The following is an 18956-nucleotide window of genomic DNA, read 5'->3' as shown; positions in this document are numbered from 1 at the left end:
AGTCAATGGCCTTTGTAGGGGAACAGAATTCAGATTCAATGAAGCAACTCAGGGCTCTACTGGCAGTGAGGTGGAGACTGGCTCATTAGCATTTGGTTTTGTCCTTGCTTTCTGCTCTATGCCTAGGAACAACTGTTGTTTTAAATTAGGCCAGAATGGAAGTGTTAGAGGACTGTGGCAGAGTATTATGTGGATATTCTGTTGCCAGCTTTTAAAATCTCATTTGGTTTAGTAACCTTCTGATTACCAAAAGGAAAAATTAATATCTTTAAATGTATAAATGGACTTCTCTTGCTGTTCAGAGAAAGCATAACAGGTGCAGCAAGTACCTTACAGAGGCTAAAGATTGAAGTTGTTCATTGAAAAGCCAGATGCTGAAAATACTTACCTGTGTAGTCACAATGAAATTAGAGGAAATCATAGAACAGAAAAATTTATGTTGGAAAAGACCCATAAGATTGAGTCCAACCATTAACTTAACACTACCAAATCTACCACTAGACCTTGTCCATAAGCTCCACATCTTTTAAATCCCTTCAGGGTTGGTGACTTAACTGCTATCCTGAGCAGCCTGTTCCAGTATTGATAACCCTTTCAGTGAAAAAATTGTTCCCAATACACAATCTAAACCTCCCCTGGAGCAACTCGAGGCCATTTGTCTCATCCTGTTATTTTGGAGCAGACCCCAACCCCCCTGGCTCCCACCTCCTCTCAGCAGCTGCAGAGCCAGCAGGTCTCCCCTCAGCTCCTTGTCTCCAGGCTGGACACCCCCAGCTCCCTCAGCTGCTCCTGCTCACACTTGTGCTCCAGCCCCTTCCCCAGCCCCACTGCCCTTCTCTGGACACGCTCCAGCCCCTCAAGGCCCTTCTTGTTGTGAGGGGCCCAGAACTGACCCCAGGATTTGAGGTGCCCCTGCACCAGTGCTGAGCACAGAGGGCCAATCCCTGCCCTGCTCCTGCTGGCCACCCCAGTGCTGGTACAGCCCAATTTACTCTTCTAAAACTTAGTTTCTGGAGGAGAGAGGCCTTCATTCTTTTTCAACTGTAGAATGCCAGTCAGCTGTTAATTGTTTTAGAAAGTATTTACAATTGTTTTCAAAATGATGGAAACACAGTTGATTTGTTGTTTTGGTTTGGATACCCCTAGAACACCTAGACATTATTAGCAAATAAAACTTTAATGTGTATTTGACTTTACAGTGCTTCCTGCTGGCTACCATCCTCTAAAATATTGTGCTGCTGTTCAGAAATTACTTTTAATAGACAAACAGCAAAAATGGTAGGTCACGTAGTTAGAGAAAGGACCCAAAATTCTACAGCTTGCCAGGGACTACCATGTCTTTCAGGATACATTGATTTTGCAGCATTAAACAGTAGGTGCAAGGCTAGGCCTGGACTGAGAACATGTAGAATGAATAATTTACCACCTAGAGACAATGAGCCTATCTACAGGAGTTAGAGCAAAAACAGCCCTGTGAACCAAGACTCTGCTCTCAAAGCTGAGAGCTGTCTTGAATCTGGGAACATCTGATGTTGAAAGATCTCTGGGGGCTGAGGCTTGTGTGTGAGAAATTCTGCACAGCAAGCAAGAGGAAATGTGTGTCTGATCTGGTGGCTTCCCTTCCATGGAAAGATGAGAAGCTCTACAGATGTGTCTTTGACCTGGGTAAAGCTTCAGGTTGTCCTGCTTGGAGAAGACAGACTGGGGTTAAGGTTCAAACCCTCCTCTTCAGTGGGTCCTGTTGGCTTGGCAGTAGAGGGTTGGTCAGGAGAGCTGGATTACTTGCACATCAAAGGAAAACAGTGTTGGAAAGGCTGCCCCTCGTTTAACTCCTTCAGGCTTTGGGTGCAGGTTTGTTGCTACAGGCACCAAGATGCCTGTTACTGAGCCCTCCCTTGTTTGCTGTTGTTTGGGCTAGAGGAACAGAGGGCTGGCTAGCACATCTTCTCACAGCTAGGGATTCTTTCATAAAATGAATCATGACCACACTAGATGTTTCCAATTCTGTGGAAACATTAGAGCTTTGTACCTGCAAAGAACTTCAGGTCAGAGATTATTTTCCACAGAGCTTCTCACATCATCTGCAAGGCCCTTTGCTGAGAGGTTTCTGACTGTTCTGACTTGCTTACTTAACTGGCATGCTTACTTAACTCTGTCTTCTTCCCTCAGCCAAAGCACGTTTATGCTGTACCTGCCTCCAACATTCTTTCCTGTTTCTTAAGGGGAGCATAAAAAGAACAGAATCAAGGCAAGTGATCACAGGTAACAATTAACATACTTTTCAAGTAGAGCAGCAAGTTTTCATTTAGTATGACAAGTGAAGGAGAAAAGTGAAAGATTATAAACATGCAATGGAAATGTTCTTCTACAAGCAAACTATGGGAAAATATGTGGTAGAGAACTGGCATTCCTTCCTCCTCATCATCTCTGTCTCTTTAGTCTCCCATTGCTTGGGTACATGTGAAAATTTGTGGTTCAGGAGCTGTCATGTCTTACTGGTCAGACCAACCCAAGCCGAGGAATCTGTGCACATGGGCTCATTCCCTGCTCTGGTGTGGTTTCCAGCACACAGGGTTTCAGTTACCTGGACCTTCAGTTTCCCTCTGTCTGTAAAAGGGAACAGCCTCACGTAATGGTTAGGTGTGAACCTTAAGGAAATGTATAGAGTTCCAAAACCCAGCAAGCTGTTCTTGCATCCCTGAGTAGGAGCCTAAAGAATTTTTTGGTATTTTTCTAACCACAGTTACACACAGTGTCCCTTCTGAAAATCAGACACAGCTGGGGAAATCAAAGTATGAGCTGTGAAACAGTGTGGGATATGTGGAAGTGCTAACAGGTAGTAGTCATATTGAATGGTTTTGGTTTTCCAGGATTAGCATTGTCATCCTTTACCTTGACTGGTGTTTTCTTCTAAGCCACAAGTTCTTTGCCACAATGTCAAAGCACAGATTCTTTATTGTAATTACTATTGTCAGGGTAAAACTTGTGCTTGCTCTTTTCTGAGCTGTACTTGAAGGAAACCTCTAGGAAACTGAAGTTCTAGGCTACAATCATATCCAGAACTGGAAAGGTCTTTGTCAATTAACTTGTACAATTTGCAGAGGGTAGTAAGGCAGATGACAGATTGTATTCTTTTCTTGCAGGGCTGTAAGCAGGTAAACAAACTAACAGGCAAATGAAAAAGCTTTTCTGCCCCAACAGTCACCTTTGCCTCCTCTTGAACCTGTCAGAGGCTTGTAAGGTCCCTACAAAACATGATTTTTTACTGTTGAAAAAGCTGGTGCTAATTCTATTGTTGCTTGCCCCAAAGAAAATGACCTGACTGTGAAAGAGGCCAAATGTTTTCAACCACTCCCAGAAATGAGGAAAGCTATTGTTTTGTAATGGCTGTAAATGTGTGAATTAGAGGTGAAGAAACAGCCAGTAATTGTTGGAGGGAGGAGGGTTTAGGGCAACAATTCACTTTTCTTATCTGCTGATGTTACAGAAGTGGTAAGAATGCAGTGTAAGGTGAAGGCAGATGTAAAGAATTGAAGTCAGAGTCATCTGCAAGTGTGGTACCAAGAGCCTCAGGTTATACCTTTCAGCAGAAAAGGAGCCCTGGCTAGGTGAGTGGTACAAGAAGAAGGCAGTATTGAGAGGATTGCCTGAAGGTGCAGATTTATCAAGTACCATCTTGTCAGGGATCTCAGATGTTGCAATTTTGACTTCAGAAATCCCTGCTTTCTGGATTTCTTCACTTTCAATTTGCAGTTGTTCTGTTTTCCATGCTTGAAAATGCTGGGGAGGGGGGGCCCTCCTGGGCAGACCTCTGAAACAACCCAGAGAGTTACTGCTGTGTTACTGGTAGTGGCTTTGCCAGCTGGGAGCATGCAGCGTTACACCAAGGGGTGATGTAGCACTTCTCCCATACTGGGACCCCCAGTGGGACCAGTGAGTGCTGGTGAGAGAGCACAACCCTTGCCTTTTTGTTCAGCCTTGGCTGTGGCACAGCCTGCCTATCAGCCAGGAGGTGTGTTCTGAAATTAAAACAGGTCTGTGATAAGTTTAATAGGATTCATGAGTTTAATCTCTCTTGACAAACTGAATTCATCAGCAAAATAGAGGAGTTACTAGGTAATTAAATTGTTTTAGTTTCCAGACAGGGTATTTAATGAACAATTGATACGAACACGTTGCCTGATACCGTGTATTGTTGATACTAGATGATAAAATTATTGGTTGCCAAAAAGTTTTTAAAGGTGGGAAACTGGAAAATACCTTCAAGCCTAAAAATGTTAATCACATATTCATGAACAAATACTGGAAAAATGCTGCAGAGCATATTGCTGACTCCACTCTCCTTTTGAAAGGAGAAGTCTTGTTAGGGGCAAGGCCAAGTATTCATTTTGCTGTTTGAAGTCCAAGTGGATTTTCCACACTGGATTAGAGAGGTTTGAGAAGTCCATGCTGAAATATATCAAATATATTGGTTAAAACTGAGAAGCTGACTGCAGGCCTGCAGCTCCAACATCTGTTAGAGAAGGAACAGAGCACAGAAAACCAGAATGGCTGTGGACGATATGAGGGAGATAATATTCTTTCATTTCTGAATAGGATTTTTTTTGGTACCACAGTCACTACAGTAACATTCAAACACTTCCCAGTGGTAAATGGAATAATGGGGCTAACATCTGTATTCTTTTATCTACTTTCTGATTGCAGAGAGCTGGTCTCTCTTGCACAAGAGCTCTCTTTGTTCCTCAGCCACACACTTGGGCTGCGATACGTGGTCAGGCCTCTGCCGAGCGCCCTTTATCTGCCTGTTTGCTCTTGATACAGTTGTTCACAGCACTGCAGTGAGAGGTGTAGAAAAAACAGGTGGAGACTGTGGAGATCAGAAAACAGGTAGGGTCTGGGAGGCTGCTTGGTTTTGTGTCTGCCTGCACCAGTGTTAGACTCCCACCTGAGAGGCGGTTCCTGAAATGAACCTGAGTGAGGCACCAGGGCTTCACATGCTCCATGTTAGAGCTGCTCCTAAACACTGATCCTCACACCTACTTACCAAGTAGGAAGGACAAAGATAGGCTAAAAAGCACCATATTCTGTAACGGGTGATGTTAGGATGTAAGGGGGGGCAAGGCTTTGAAAAGTTGAAGGACAATGACTGTGCTGTTACCAGCAGTTGTTTCTTTCTGACTTCAGGGATGGAGGGAGTGTAATGACTCCCTGTTGTCTTCAGTAATCTACTGAAATTCATCAATATTATGCAGAGGCTCAGCAGAACCAATTTACTGCTGTTTGTGTGCTGCTGAAGGGTAAGAAGGTCACAGTGCTTTGGGTTTTTTTTGCTTTTTCTTTAATCCCCAGGGAGAATCTTCAGTGACCTGTACCCACAGCGTGTGCAATAACTTGTTATAATACATCACATTCATATTTTTGGGTCTGTGTGGAGAAATATTTTGGGAAGCATAGCTAAGGAAGTTAAACTTTTTTTTTCCTTGTCCACAAGGGAGGCTCTGGCCTCTGGAGTGGGTGCTTCCTGAGTTAAAAATGAGACATTCTTTGGATGTGTTTGGATAATGTTCATTACATAGACTCTATGACTTGCTTATGAATGGACAGGAAAATTAATCCCCTTCTTAAGAGGATATATAGATTAGGGGAAGCTTGAGAGATTATTATACCCTGTTTGAGAACATATCAAGTGAATAGAGCTTAATATTGTTCATAACCATACATTTCTATCTGACATTAGCATAATATACCTGTATAGAAACTGAAAAATCTATTACTTCATTAGTGAAGAGCACTCACGTGTTTACTGCAATGCTTCAAGCTGCCACTTTTGACTATTCAAAAGTACAAATTGAGCAGTGGTATTTTTTACTGAAGGCAGTTGAATAAAGTCTGTTGTATGAATGCTTCTCTGAGAATCATCTTGAGGTGAAGCTCCTGCTTAGAGGCTTTAGCCACACGAATGAGCTGCAGGAGGAAAAAGCAGGATGTGTCTCTGCTAATAAGGGAAGAGCTTGGCTTCATGGATGAACAGCAGCTTTTCCTTATGTTAAATGGAGCTGGTTGAATCACAACCCCTGGAGATGTTTGAGATGTGTAGATGTGGTGCTGAGGGACATGGTTTAAGCACTGGACCCGGTAGAGTTGGGTAATGGTTGGACTCGATGATCTGAAAGGTCTTTTCCAACCAGAATGATTCTGTGGTATGATCCTTAGGATAAGTAGACAGATTTATCCCTCATCTATGAAAAAATAACAGGGATTGCCATCTCTGTTTAACTTCCATCCTCTTGGGCTCCATTATTTAACACATCTTGTGGTATTGTAAAAACAACACCTACAGAAAACACTGAATTAAGAAGGGCTTAAGAAGCATTCAGTGAGCATTGAGACTGCCTTGGGTCTTTCCCCCTCTTTCTCAATACGTAGCTCCAATATTAATTAACATCTTCAGCTCTGACTTCATCTCATAATTAAGGGTTTGCATAGCTGGGAACCTGCAGTTGTGGGGAGAGCAGCTTTTAGAATCTTCTAGGATTTATTCTCCTTTTTAAAATCAAGCAATGTTGGTGTTGACCTACATAGCCTCTGGTTTTTATTTTTTTCACCTAAATTGTTGCAAAGGCTACTAATTATAGCAGACTCAAAAATAAATTAATAAGACATCAGTAAAAATTACATTAAAAGCAACATTATTTCCCATCACATTAATAAGCACTTTTGGGGTGTGATTTATTTTTGCAATAATTACTGTAAAGTCTCCTGGAAGATGTATTTCTGTGTAGTTAGTGTAATATACATGTATGCAATTTTCCATTTTAGTGCTTATTGATTGCTTCATTTTTCACCTCTATTAGGCTATTCTTAACATTTCCTCTGGGCTTTCAGAAATGGCAGCCATCAAGGGAAAACTGTAGTGGCAATTCATGTGGGAAATACAACAAGTAGATGGGAGTCTGATGTAGAGGACTGAGTTCAAGTGCACTTACACGATGAGAATTTAAACTGCCTTCCAACCTTCTTGAGACCTGAAAGTATTTTATTGAATTAACGTTGCTTGTATGTATTTTGCCAAGAAATGAATTCTAATTGTGAGTGGAGTGCCTGTGCATGTAGAAGTGTGTCCATTCTGCTCTGTTTGCAATCTGTAAGTGCAAAAGGTGAGCAATAGTTCTCTCTGTCAGCTGGATCATCTGTAAACTGAGGTTCAAGCTGTGGGCAGCCCAAGGATGTTAGGATGTAGAAGACTACTTCCCAAAATTCATATTTGCTTCTTCAAATGTCCAGGGTTGTGAGGCACACTAATATCAAAATGTAAGAGAAGATAACTTGCTGTACATATGACTACACTGTTTTTTGTTCAAAACAAGAAAGAATGTAGAAACTGAGCTCTAGATCCTTGTGGCTACTTGGTTCCTCTTCCCAGCCTCCCTGTGGTGCTGTGCTCCAAGGGCTAGGCTCAGTTTTCAGGTCAGGTGGTGTGATGTTAATTATGGACAGGAATTTATATCCACAGCTCTGTGTGAGATAATTAAATATATCTTCTTAGTAATACATCCCAACTGCCACAGTATGTGGCTGTTTATAATGCAGCCTGAGATCATGTAGTTAATTCATGTTACACCAGCAGTGGTAGCTACAACTTTTTGCTGCTTTAATAGTAACTTGTGTTTTTACGACCCCTTGACAAAGAAGAGGCAGATGGAGGATTTGACTGGAACTTAAGAACACAGAACACAATTAGAGCAAAGGAGCTGAGACCTGATAGTTTTAAGTCCACATCCCTCTGCTGAGATTGAAGCTGTTGATGAAGGACATGGGTGAGAGCTCCCAACCAAACTTGTGCACAGCTCCAGTTAAACCTCCAACCTAAACTGGGTCACTAGGCCCAGTCTGTACTTGGTGGCAGAGAAGTGTTACACTGGATGATTCACCCAAACTACTTTAGGAAGTGCTAAAATTTGGGTGAATGAGAGAGAGTAGGAGAGATAAATCCAGCCTGTTCTGGTCCAGCCCTGCAACTCTGAACTGTTTTCAGTTTTGTCACAGAAAATAGTAGCATTGGAATTGATAAACTAGTCCACTAGTGATGAATACAAGATTTTCAGAGACATTCCTGAAGGAGTTAGTTATTAGATACCAAATTAACCTTCTTGGTGGGATTTGCATACCTGACTTCTTTAGCCTATTTTGTAAATCCTAGTAGCTGTTACTATTCTGTAGTGAAGACCTTGGCAGGTTACATGGCAAAAGTCTTGTGCCTTTTTAATTTCATGCATTTATTTCCTTAACACACACAGCAAAACAGTTTATAGAGGTGTTTCCTTGTGAGCAGCAATTTAGAGGTTATATTTATTTCCTTCCAGGGAGGTCATCTTAAAAACTCCCTTGCAAGATTAAACATGGGGCCAAAATCAGATATTAAAGCAGTGGTATAAAAGCTAGAAATTCAGTCCTTTGAATTAATTTCCAGCCTGTGGTTCAATATTGCTCTCTGCTCACGATTCAGCACTGTTAGTGCTTTCTACCTTTGCTGTAACCTCTTGCACTGGCACTTCAAATTCAGGTAGGTATTCCAAGACCAGTAGCTCCCACTGCCTTGGGTGGAAAAAAGCACTGAAATGTTCTGACTGAAAAAAAATATTTTAAATAATCTTTGTTATTGTGGCCTTATCTTCTGTGAAAGCTCCTTTTCCACCTTGATCATCCACTGGCCCTCCAGGCTCTCCAGCAAGCTACTACCTAGGACATTTTTTTATAAAGGATTTATTATTAGATGTTACAAGTTTTGAAAGCTTGTTCCTGAAAGTATTTTGGCCTGTTTTCTACCACCTTTACAGTCAGCCTGCTGGAGTAGTACTTGCTGCTTTTCCTTCTGGGGTACAACTTCGCCTTCTTGAAGCCTCAGCGTGGTGTTGTCTTTCTGTAACCTTTCTGCTATCTGCAAGGATCTTGCTCTTTCTGGCTCCCCTTTTGAGGTGTGAGGTTTTTCTGAACTTAGTTCAAGTTGTTCTTGATTGCAAAAGGGCTCTCATTTTTCTCTGGATCCAAGGTGGACCTGGAACTTAAACACACTGTGGTCCACGGGTAACAACAGTGGTGGTCAATGAAAAGGCATAAAGAACTGGATCCTAGATGCTGGCCAGGGCCAAGCCAAGAGTTGCTTTTCCTCTGGTTCCCTAGTTAACTACTTTATGAAGTCATTAGTGGTGCTGAAAAATCAGCCCTACCATTAAGCCTGGGTCTGACAGCCACTCGGTGCACGTGGTGCTCTCTGATTCTCCCATTACCGCTCCTTTTTTTGGCACCGAGTTTAGTCTCTCTGAGCACACCACAGTCTCAGTCACTGCCAGCAACAGACAGTTGATGATACAAATCTGTTCTTACATTTATCTTTTTAAGACCTTGAAGCTGCTGCTGCTAATCATGGGTGTGAGAGTTGGTTTGTGTTGGGAACAGGCAGCTGGGACAGGCGTCTGTCCAGCTATTCCCGTGTGAACGGTGCGTGACCAGGTGGTGTGTGCACATGAAGTACCTCCTTGGGACTGCTCACTGCTTGTACCTGAAAACCTCTGCATCCAGGTCAGAAGAACTGCATGGAAGGGGTGTGTTCAAATCAAATGCTGGATGTCCTCAGGAGGACCGATCAGCTAAGACAGGGTAGGATGAAGCACTATAGACCACACCTAGTGTGTACCAACCTTGAAACCCTGAAGCTCCTGAGAAATTCTTTCTCTTTGAGCTGGCTCTGCCATGCCTGAGGTGCAGATGGCAATTCACCCTTTTAGGACCATCTGCTCTTCAAACATTCTCCACTTCTGCTGCAGGCATGTGCCATTTTCAACTTCAAACCCCTTCCTTTTGTTCCTGATGTGTAATCCTTACTTTACCTCTGGTGGTTTCACGATTTCATTTAACTTTGTAATTTTCAAGTCTGTTAGACTTTTCCCAGCCCCATTAGCTAAAAGTTTAATAGGTAGGACAAAGTTGCTCAAGTAGATTTGCTGAGATAAGGTGGGAGTATTTTAATAAGTTTGAAAGGGGGAAATAAAGTGGGCAAAGTGTCTTTGAGCTTTGGGGAGCACCGAGACTTTCTTTGGAAAGTTTTTTAAGGGCAGAGACTCTGGTAAAAAGCTGAGCAATTCAAAGATCACTCATCTCTTCTGGTGATAATCTTATTTTAGCTTTTATCTCCCTGTGAATCTAAAAGCACTTATGAAGGAATTGGTGTAATTTTTCCCCATTAGTCTGTGGTCAGCTAATAACTAAACTAGAAATTGAACTTGAGCGCTGGGTGGTCAGCCCAGTGCAGCACTGGTACTGGGGGCTTTGCCAGGCTCAGGGGAGGCAGCTCCTGGCTGACACAGTGGCTGCTGTTGCTGTCAGCCTGTCTGCCCCTGGAGACATGGGTGCTTTGGTTTCCCTGTGCTTCCAGTGCCCGTGTTCCTGGTGCTCTGCGTCCTCGCCCGTGGTTCTGTGCAGTGGCAGAGGACGCAGGGGAGGATATCAGGGCTGGAGTTGATGTTGGATCTTCTGTATCAGTGCACTTTGCTGGCAAAAGGGTGAGCAGGGCAGGTTTTGCACAGCAAGGCTTGCTTGAGGCTGTTGCAATTTCCTCAGGAAGCAATCAAATGGTTGTCTCTGTTGTTACTGCTTTGCAGTGGTGTTGATTGAAAAATCCAGATTTTTTTAGTCTCCTGAATCAAGTGTTATCAGATGACTTCCTGGTATAGGTCCCAAATTTATTCAGGAGATCCATCAAGGAAACCCTTGTAGCTTGTGTGTGTGTGAAGTGTAATCTGGTTGTTTCTGAAGAAATAAAATATGACAGGACCTGGTTAAATAGCAAGTGATTTCAATAGTGAGGCAACAGTGACTACAGGCTGATTAGCTTGTTCTCCACTCCTGGATCAAATTACTTACATGTAAGTAAACAATGTCTGAAGCCCCGAAACAGGTTCTGATATTATCAGTGGATTCAGGAAACTGGAATGCTGACAGCAAGTGTGAGGAGGCAGGGATGCTGTACCCAAGGAGCAGATAAAACCTCACCCGTGCTGTGTGCAGCAGCATCACTGCACATCCTATCTGGTTTCCTTTTGTATCTTCCTATTTCAGCTGACAACAAGAGTCAGATGTACCAGCTGCTTCATCTAGCAAAGACTGTCAGCAGTATCAGGTTTTTTTTTCTTTGCTTTCATATTTCCTCCAACCTGCTGAAGTTATTTCTTCTGACCACACTGCTCCAGGTATTATTTTTCCTGTTTCTGTGGCTTTGTGCAGCTCACTGTGTATAAATAAATGTACACTACACATACCTTGGTTCTTCCAGGAGGAGAAAAACCTGCAATAATAAATGAAGTCTGGTAGATGGAATGAAGGTGGAAATAATGCTGTGGAGTGCAGCATGTGTGTGGCTGTAGGCTACTTTGTGGTGGATCTGTGTTTATTTTAGCAGTGTCCTAGTTCCTGTTAGCTCTCCTTTACCTCTTCCACACTAGAGAAAAAAAGAACACAACAGAAAACAAAGCTAATAATTTTCATATAATAAATAGAAGGGTAGTACTTTAACAAAAGGCTGGAAGAGAAGTCATTTTCCATACTGAAAACATAATCACATAATAGTAACAATTAAAAAAGTATTTCTTCAAATAACAATTGACATTAAAATACTTTAATACTTTTGTGAGGGAAAACTTGTGGTTTAAATGTTGGACTGAAGTTTTTCTTCTACACTCAATGCCAGAGCCTTAATTTCCTGGTTGTTGACTAGATGAAGGTTGATGGAACAATCTCTCCTCCTGGAGTTTATCCCACTTCCTGTGGTGTCAATTAAATACTGACACTCACTTATGTGAGTGGGCACAGTCATCAGGGGTGTCTACCAAATAATTCCCTCAGGTCTGACTTTGTGGTATTATTGTGAAAAGGTGCACTAACCTTTACCAAGGTTGGGAAGCAGATGTTGTGGTGGACATGTTGGTTGGTGGCTTGGCCAGAGTTCTAACCTCACTAATCTGTCTGCATGCTGTTATCCTGAGATGCTGTTCAGAAAGCATTTGCAGTGAGTTGCTTTCTGGAAGGTCACATTGAAGTTGGTAGCCAAGCCATGAACATGAGGAAGGGTGGGCTAGGGAGACATGGGGGTGGTTTCAGTGGATGTGAGTCTTTCACTTTGAATTTATGCTGGATTAATATTGTAAGAGAATTTTGAGGAGGTCAATTTTGAGGAGGTCTCCCTGTCTACTCTGCCCTAGTGAGACCTCACCTAGAGTATTGCATCCAGTTCTGGGGTCCCCAGTTCCAGAGGGACAGGGATCTACTGGAGAGAGTCCAATGGAGGCTACAAGGATGATGAAGGGACTGGAACACCTGCCTGAGGAGGGAAAGCTGAGAGACCTGGGGCTGTTTAGTCTGAAGAGGAGAAGACTGAGGGGGGATCTAATGAATGTCTATCAATACATGAGGGCTGTGTGTCAGGAAGGCAGGGACAACCTCTTTTCCTTACTTATGCCCTGTGACAGGATGAGGGGCAACAGGCTCAAACTGGAGCCCAGGAAGTTCCACCTCAACATGAGGAAGAACTTCTTTGCTGTGAGGGTGCCAGAGCCCACAGGGATCTACTGGAGAGAGTCCAATGGAGGCTACAAGGATGATGAAGGGACTGGGACACCTGCCTGAAGAGGGAAAGCTGAGAGACCTGGGGCTGTTTAGTCTGAAGAGGAGAAGACTGAGGGGGGATCTAATGAATGTCTATCAATACATGAGGGCTGTGTGTCAGGAAGGTAGGGACAACCTCTTTTCCTTACTTATGCCCTGTGACAGGATGAGGGGCAACAGGCTCAAACTGGAGCCCAGGAAGTTCCACCTCAACATGAGGAAGAACTTCTTTGCTGTGAGGGTGACAGAGCCCTGGGACAGGCTGCCCAGAGAGGCTGTGGAGTCTCCTTCTCTGGAGACTTTCCAGACCTGCCTGGATGCCTTTCTGAGTGACCTGCCCTGGTTTTGGTCCTGCTCTGGCAGGGGGGTTGGACTCAATCTTTGGAGGTTCCTTCCAACCCCTGACATTCTGTGACTCTGTGAAGGTCCAGTTTATTCTCTAGAAGGACAGCAGTCAAGGCTAGAAGGTAAATCTTGATGTCATTTGGTGGGAGGAATTGACACATAGCTCTGGAAAGAGGGAAGAGGAGTCTTTAGTGCAGAATGGCTGGAAACTGTGTAAAGATACGAAGTGCAGAGAGCAGATGCACTGAAAAGGCAAGACCAAAGAGGGAGTGTGTAGTTCCAGCAGCTCAGGTGGTTTGCTTGGGCAAGTTGAGCCAAAGCTGCAGAAGCAACAAGGGCAAAGGGGCTCTCCAGGCTCATCTCTGGCACTGAGGTGCTTTTAGCACCCTTGCCCAAACTGCAGTGATGCACAGAACACCTCAGCAATGCAAGCACTGATCACTTCTGCCATTTCTGGCATGTTCTCATGGTCTTTGAAATGAATCAACAGTCAAAAGAATTAGTTTTTTTCTGCTCAAATGTCTCCCCTTTTCTACCCCACCAGAAGTGCTGCAAAGCAGTTGAAATCATGACAGATACAGAGAATTCCTGATATTGAGGGCCAAGCTATTTCTTTCTGAATGGAGGGGGAAGGTGGATTTTTGTGAGGAACTCTCTGTTTTTCTGGTTTATAACAAAGCAAAACTGCATATTTACATAAGGAAAAGGAATTAGAGAAGTTTTAACACTGATATTTTGTTTGAAAACTGATTTCTCATGCTAATTAAACCTCTGCAGGGCAAACCTTGTATCTGACACTTGGTGATACAGATGGCATGGGCTGGCATCTAAGATCTCTGGATTGAATCATTGCCCCTATGTAATATACCATGGGCCAGCCATGCATGATGTTTTTGACAAGGATAAACCCAGCTGGCTCATACAAGCAGAACACAACATTTATTTCAGTCAGCTATTGAGTGATAGTCCTTTCAGTGCTGTTCTTGTTGCCAAGTCTGCTTTCCAAAGCCCCTAAGGACATTGCTGAATGTTGTCAGGAGCACAGATTTTTTTCACACTCCTGCTCTTTGCAACCACCTCAACCTTACCCTTACTTTCCAAGTATAGAACTGTTTTCTTCATCATCAAGCAAGAACGTTTCAAATGGATTCATATGGTAAAATAAATCTGGGAAGCTCTTCCTGTCTGTTCTGGGGAAAGCTGCATTCCAGACGCTGTGGGATGGGTATGTGAAAGGGAGAGTATTTTGGTGCATGTGATATGCTTTTTTTTAAAAACAGCTTCAGAAAGTACATGAACAAGAAATGCAGAATTTCAGCTGGTGAGAACTAGAAACTGAAATGGCTCCAGGATATGTGGGTCATGAGGGAAACTTGGGGAACTTCTGCATAGAAGAGCTACTTTCCAAGTACTACCCTGTGCTTTCACCTGTCCTAGAGTGTGAACTGTGCCTACACCAAGAGACCCAAGTGTGTGCAGTGACACTAAGGAGGGAAACAAATGGGGGAGGTGTGTGTGGGAAGTAAATCTGTTTAGGCAGTGAAATGCCAAACAATTGGCATTGACTGAGGATACTGCACTGCAGTCTGATTTGGTTTAGAAGGATATTTCAGACCCTGTCTAACTGAGAGCTTGTAAAGAGTGCTCTTGGATCTTCTAATCTTGTTCTTGAATGGCTTGTTCTTGCTGAAGAGCAAGAAGTGTCTAACAAAAATACTACCAACTTGAGGAAAAAGCCTGTTCTTACAGTAAAACTGAGAAATATGTCCTTTAAAAAGGAGTTTATTTCTTGAAGCAAGGAACTTTACTGCTACCTACACATTTAAGAAATGTACATATATGAAATTTGATTTACCTGTAAACTCCTCATAATCTGTGAGTGAATTAGATTTTTATTATGCATGCAGAGTTCCTGGTTATTGCATTTGAAACATCCTGGATGGAGCCATTGGAAATGGAAACAGGGTGCTGAAAGCTGAATTGTAGAGGGAACATGTGAGTAATCTCTCAGCCCAGGGATATAAATCCTCCTAGAGAGAGAGGAACAGGATTGCATCCTGTATTATTGCAAATTCCAGGCTCCCCCATCAGCAGAAGATCTGCACAGGACAGCACAGGCAGGATGATTTGCACTTTATCCTTCTTTCCTGTAGACCTGTCCTTGCTCTTTCCTTGAATGCTGAAGTCTCCAGGTGCTCCTGTGTGTAAAGTTTGTCATCTGACAGGGGAAGAAACACCATAAGGTGCAAAGGAGAGTGTCCGTGGCCTTGAGCAAACCCCCAGGGTGGCAACTGGCTGCGTTGTCCAGCTCCTCAGACAGTCACCCCTGTTACAGAGTCACAGAGTGGGCAGGGTTGGAAGGGACCTCTGAAGATCATCTAGTTCCAACCCCCCTGCCAGAGCAAGATCATCTACAGTCGATCCCACAGGAACGTGTCCAGAGGGGGTTGGAATGTCTCCAGAGATGGAACCTCCACAGCCTCCCTGGGCAGCCTGTCCCAGGGCTCTGTCACCCTCACAGGAAAGAAGTTTTTCCTTATGTTTAACTTGAACCTCCTGTGCTGCAGCTTGTGCCCACTGCCCCTTGTCCTGCCACCCCCCTTGTTATAAGCTTTGATGAGATGCCCCCTCAGTCTCCTCTTCTCCAGGCTGACCAGCCCCAGCTCCCTCAGCCTTTCCTCACAGAGATGCTCCATTCCTCTAGTCATCTTTGTGGCCTGTGCTGGACTCTTCCCAGTAGCTCTGCTCTGTCCAGAGAGCTGGACACCTCAACTCTGGCCAGTTTGCAAATAACATGCAAAAACTCTTGTGCTTGCTGGGAGGGGTGTGTGTCTGAGGGTTGGAACTGTGTTCCCTAAATGAATGCTACTTGATCCACTTGGCTGTGCTCCTCTATAGAGTATTTACATAAATGCACCCAAAATAAATTACATTCTGATTACTTCATTACTGTGAAGTTATTGTAATTGAGAAGATGGTCAGAGAAGAGGAGCTAAGAAATTAACAGGAGCCTGAAGGATTTGATTAATAAGGAAAATTGCTGGAAGGCACCAAGGGTGACGGGAGGGAGGGATGGAACATAATACACTATAAATATTTGAAGAACAAAAATATGAAGAGGGATTACTCAAGACAGAAGCAAGGTGAAACTAGAGAGGTATGAAATAAATGCAAGAAAGAAGAACATTCCTGACAACGAGATATTTCAGGCTGGGTACTCAGACCCTCAGAGGGACACTTGGCCAATAGCATGGCTTAAACCTAAATGGAATAGACAAGGAATAACAACCTACAGCAGGCAATCCTTCACAGTGAGGCAGGAGGAGATGATGAGTGACTTAGTCATTCGTGGTAGGATGAAGTCCTGATAACCTGGCTGGCTCACTGGTATTTTAAAATTGAGGTGCCATGGAAGTGTGCAAATGAGAACAAGAGGGTTGAGCAGCCCTGGTGCATGGATGGGAAGAGCTGGAAACCATCAGTCCTGAGATGTCTGGAAAAGAAAAAAAAGAAAATTACTATCTATACAGCTTCTAATTTTGTCTTGAATTTTTACAGTAATGTATTTTTGTGATAGAAAATTATTTTCAATTGCATCCTAGGTAGTTATGATTGTGTTTTAGACCTGTCCCAGTTGCTCCCCAGTGTTGCAGCTGTCCGAGGTGCGGGAGAATTCCCAAAACCATGTTGCAGGAGGAACCCTGTGCTTCTGTGTTTCTCAGTTCTGCTGCAGGGTAGGACTAACACCCACTTGCTGTCTGTTCAGCACACTCAATAAAGGTATCTTTTTAAAGCAATTCGAACAACTTTAAAGTACAAACCAGTAGGACTGGGAAGTAAGCAAGTGCAAAGTCGTATGGCAGTGTAGAGCTTCTTTTAAGTGTTCTCTGCCCCTGGGTGAGCAATAAGATCTCTTTTTAGCCAAGCAGGTTCCCACTACCCTGAGGAGCCACATCTCTTCCCTCTTTTCAGTTAATTCCATGCTATCAGGCAACATGCAATGGATCAACTTAACTCTATGTGATACATCTTTATATTATAATGTTTCTCAGTTGTCCAAAACACTCTGCAGGAACACATCCCAGTAGATCTATATAACTATCTTCAGTACTTAGTGTAAATTCAATATTGCCAGCAAGAAAGATGACTTAAAATGCTCATGTTGTATTACACTTTTAGTGAAGCCATTACTGGAGTCATGCTTCTTATTTATATTAACATGTTGTTAACTGTAACATAATAAAGATGCAAAATGCATGAAGTCAATTACCTGCAGATTTAAGGAGTGTACATAAAGGAAACTTTCTAATTTACCTTCCCATTTGCTGAATACAGACCCTGCATTAGTTTGAATATGAAAGCATTCAATTAACTCTCTTTAATTCCATTAATTAATTTCTGTTATCATTTTCTGTGCCTCTTTACTTCAGTTAGAAAATTCCCTTAAGTCAAAACAAGTTCAAACTATAAGGTTTATTTAAAAATATCATTTGGGCTCTAAGAGGCTATTAGCTAAAACCTGTATTCCAATATAATCTTCAACTTCACAGAAGGATTTCAGTTATTTAAAATGTGTGTTTTTCTGGTTTTCATTAATTTGTAACTTGAGAAGTGTGGAAAGCCTCTTATTCAATAGAGAGAACTTTTCAAAACATGCCCAAGCCTGCAGTTTGGGGTTTTTTTTGCAAGGAAAAAGCATATCACCTTCTGCTTGTGCAGTATTTTGTCCAAAATGCTGAGAGCTTTGTATATAAATGCTAATCAAATTAGATCTGGTAGAAAACCCTTTTTTCCCTACGCTGTTCAGTTGTGAATGAGATCTTCATCATGTTCTTTTGTTGCTGTTGAAAATTGTTGCTGAGCTGCAGAGAATAGTGGCAACTGGGAAGCACTGGGGAAAGTTGTTTTTTGGGTGGTTTTGGTTTTCATAGAATCCCAGACTGGTTTGGGTTGGAAGGGACCTTCAAGATCATCCAGTCCCAACCCCCCTGCATGAGCAGGGACACCTCCCACCAGCCCAGGTTGCTCCAAGCCCCATCCAACCTGCCCTTCAACACCCCCAGGGATGGGGCAGCCACAGCTTCTCTGGGCAACCTGGGCCAGGGTCTCCCCACCCTCACAGCTAAGAATTTCTTCCCAGTATCTCAGTCTCCCCTCTTCCAGTTTTAATCCATTCCCCCTTGTCCTCTCCCTCCCTGCCCTTGTCCCAAGTCCCTCCCCAGCTTTCCTGGAGCCCCTTCAGGCACTGGAAGCTGCTCTAAGGTCTCCCTGGAGCCTTCTCCAGGCTGAACAGCCCAACTCTCCCAGCCTGGCTCCAGAGCAGAGCTGCTCCAGTCTTTGATTTTATTGCTGGCTGTGGGTACTATGCACAGTCTGTAACTTTACTGACAAAATAAGCATAAATAACTCAGTCAATCATGGGGAGATCTGTCCTGAGAGCAAGCCATGTGTGCAGGGTTGCCAGTGCTGCTGTGCTGGTTGCCTTGAGGTTTCTTTGGGGTGCAGGTAGGCTGGGCTGGCTGCTGCCTGGCTAATTAGCCTCTTGGCCATAGCACAGAGCAAAGGAGCAGAGCTGGTGGGTCAGTTTGGTCTCCTGGGCCCTGTTGTTCCTGCTAACACCTGGGTCCTTGCAGTCAAGGGGGCCCTGGGTTTCCCCATGTTGTGGTGCTCAGTTTGTAGCAGCCTCTTCTGCTGTAAACTTTGTCACGTTTCTTCCAGATTCCTTTCCAGAAACATTTTAGGCTGTATTTCCTCAGAATGAGCCTCTTGGCCCATGCGGAAGAATCTCTGCCATCTGTCCAGCAAGCAGACCTGGTGTACAGCAGGACATGTTGCAACTCTCTCCAGGACCTGCTCTTCAGAGCAGTGTGGCCTCCTTATGTGTCCCTGTTGTAGAGTGAGGATCAGGGCAGTGTGACTTGTACCTGTCAGGAGCCTTTAAATCCTGTAAAACT

The sequence above is a fragment of the Chaetura pelagica genome, unplaced genomic scaffold (genome assembly GCF_000747805.2).
Source record: "Chaetura pelagica isolate M959 unplaced genomic scaffold, ChaPel_1.0 scaffold230, whole genome shotgun sequence".
In the NCBI taxonomy this organism is placed as follows: domain Eukaryota; kingdom Metazoa; phylum Chordata; class Aves; order Apodiformes; family Apodidae; genus Chaetura; species Chaetura pelagica.
This window is presented reverse-complemented; position numbering follows the sequence as displayed.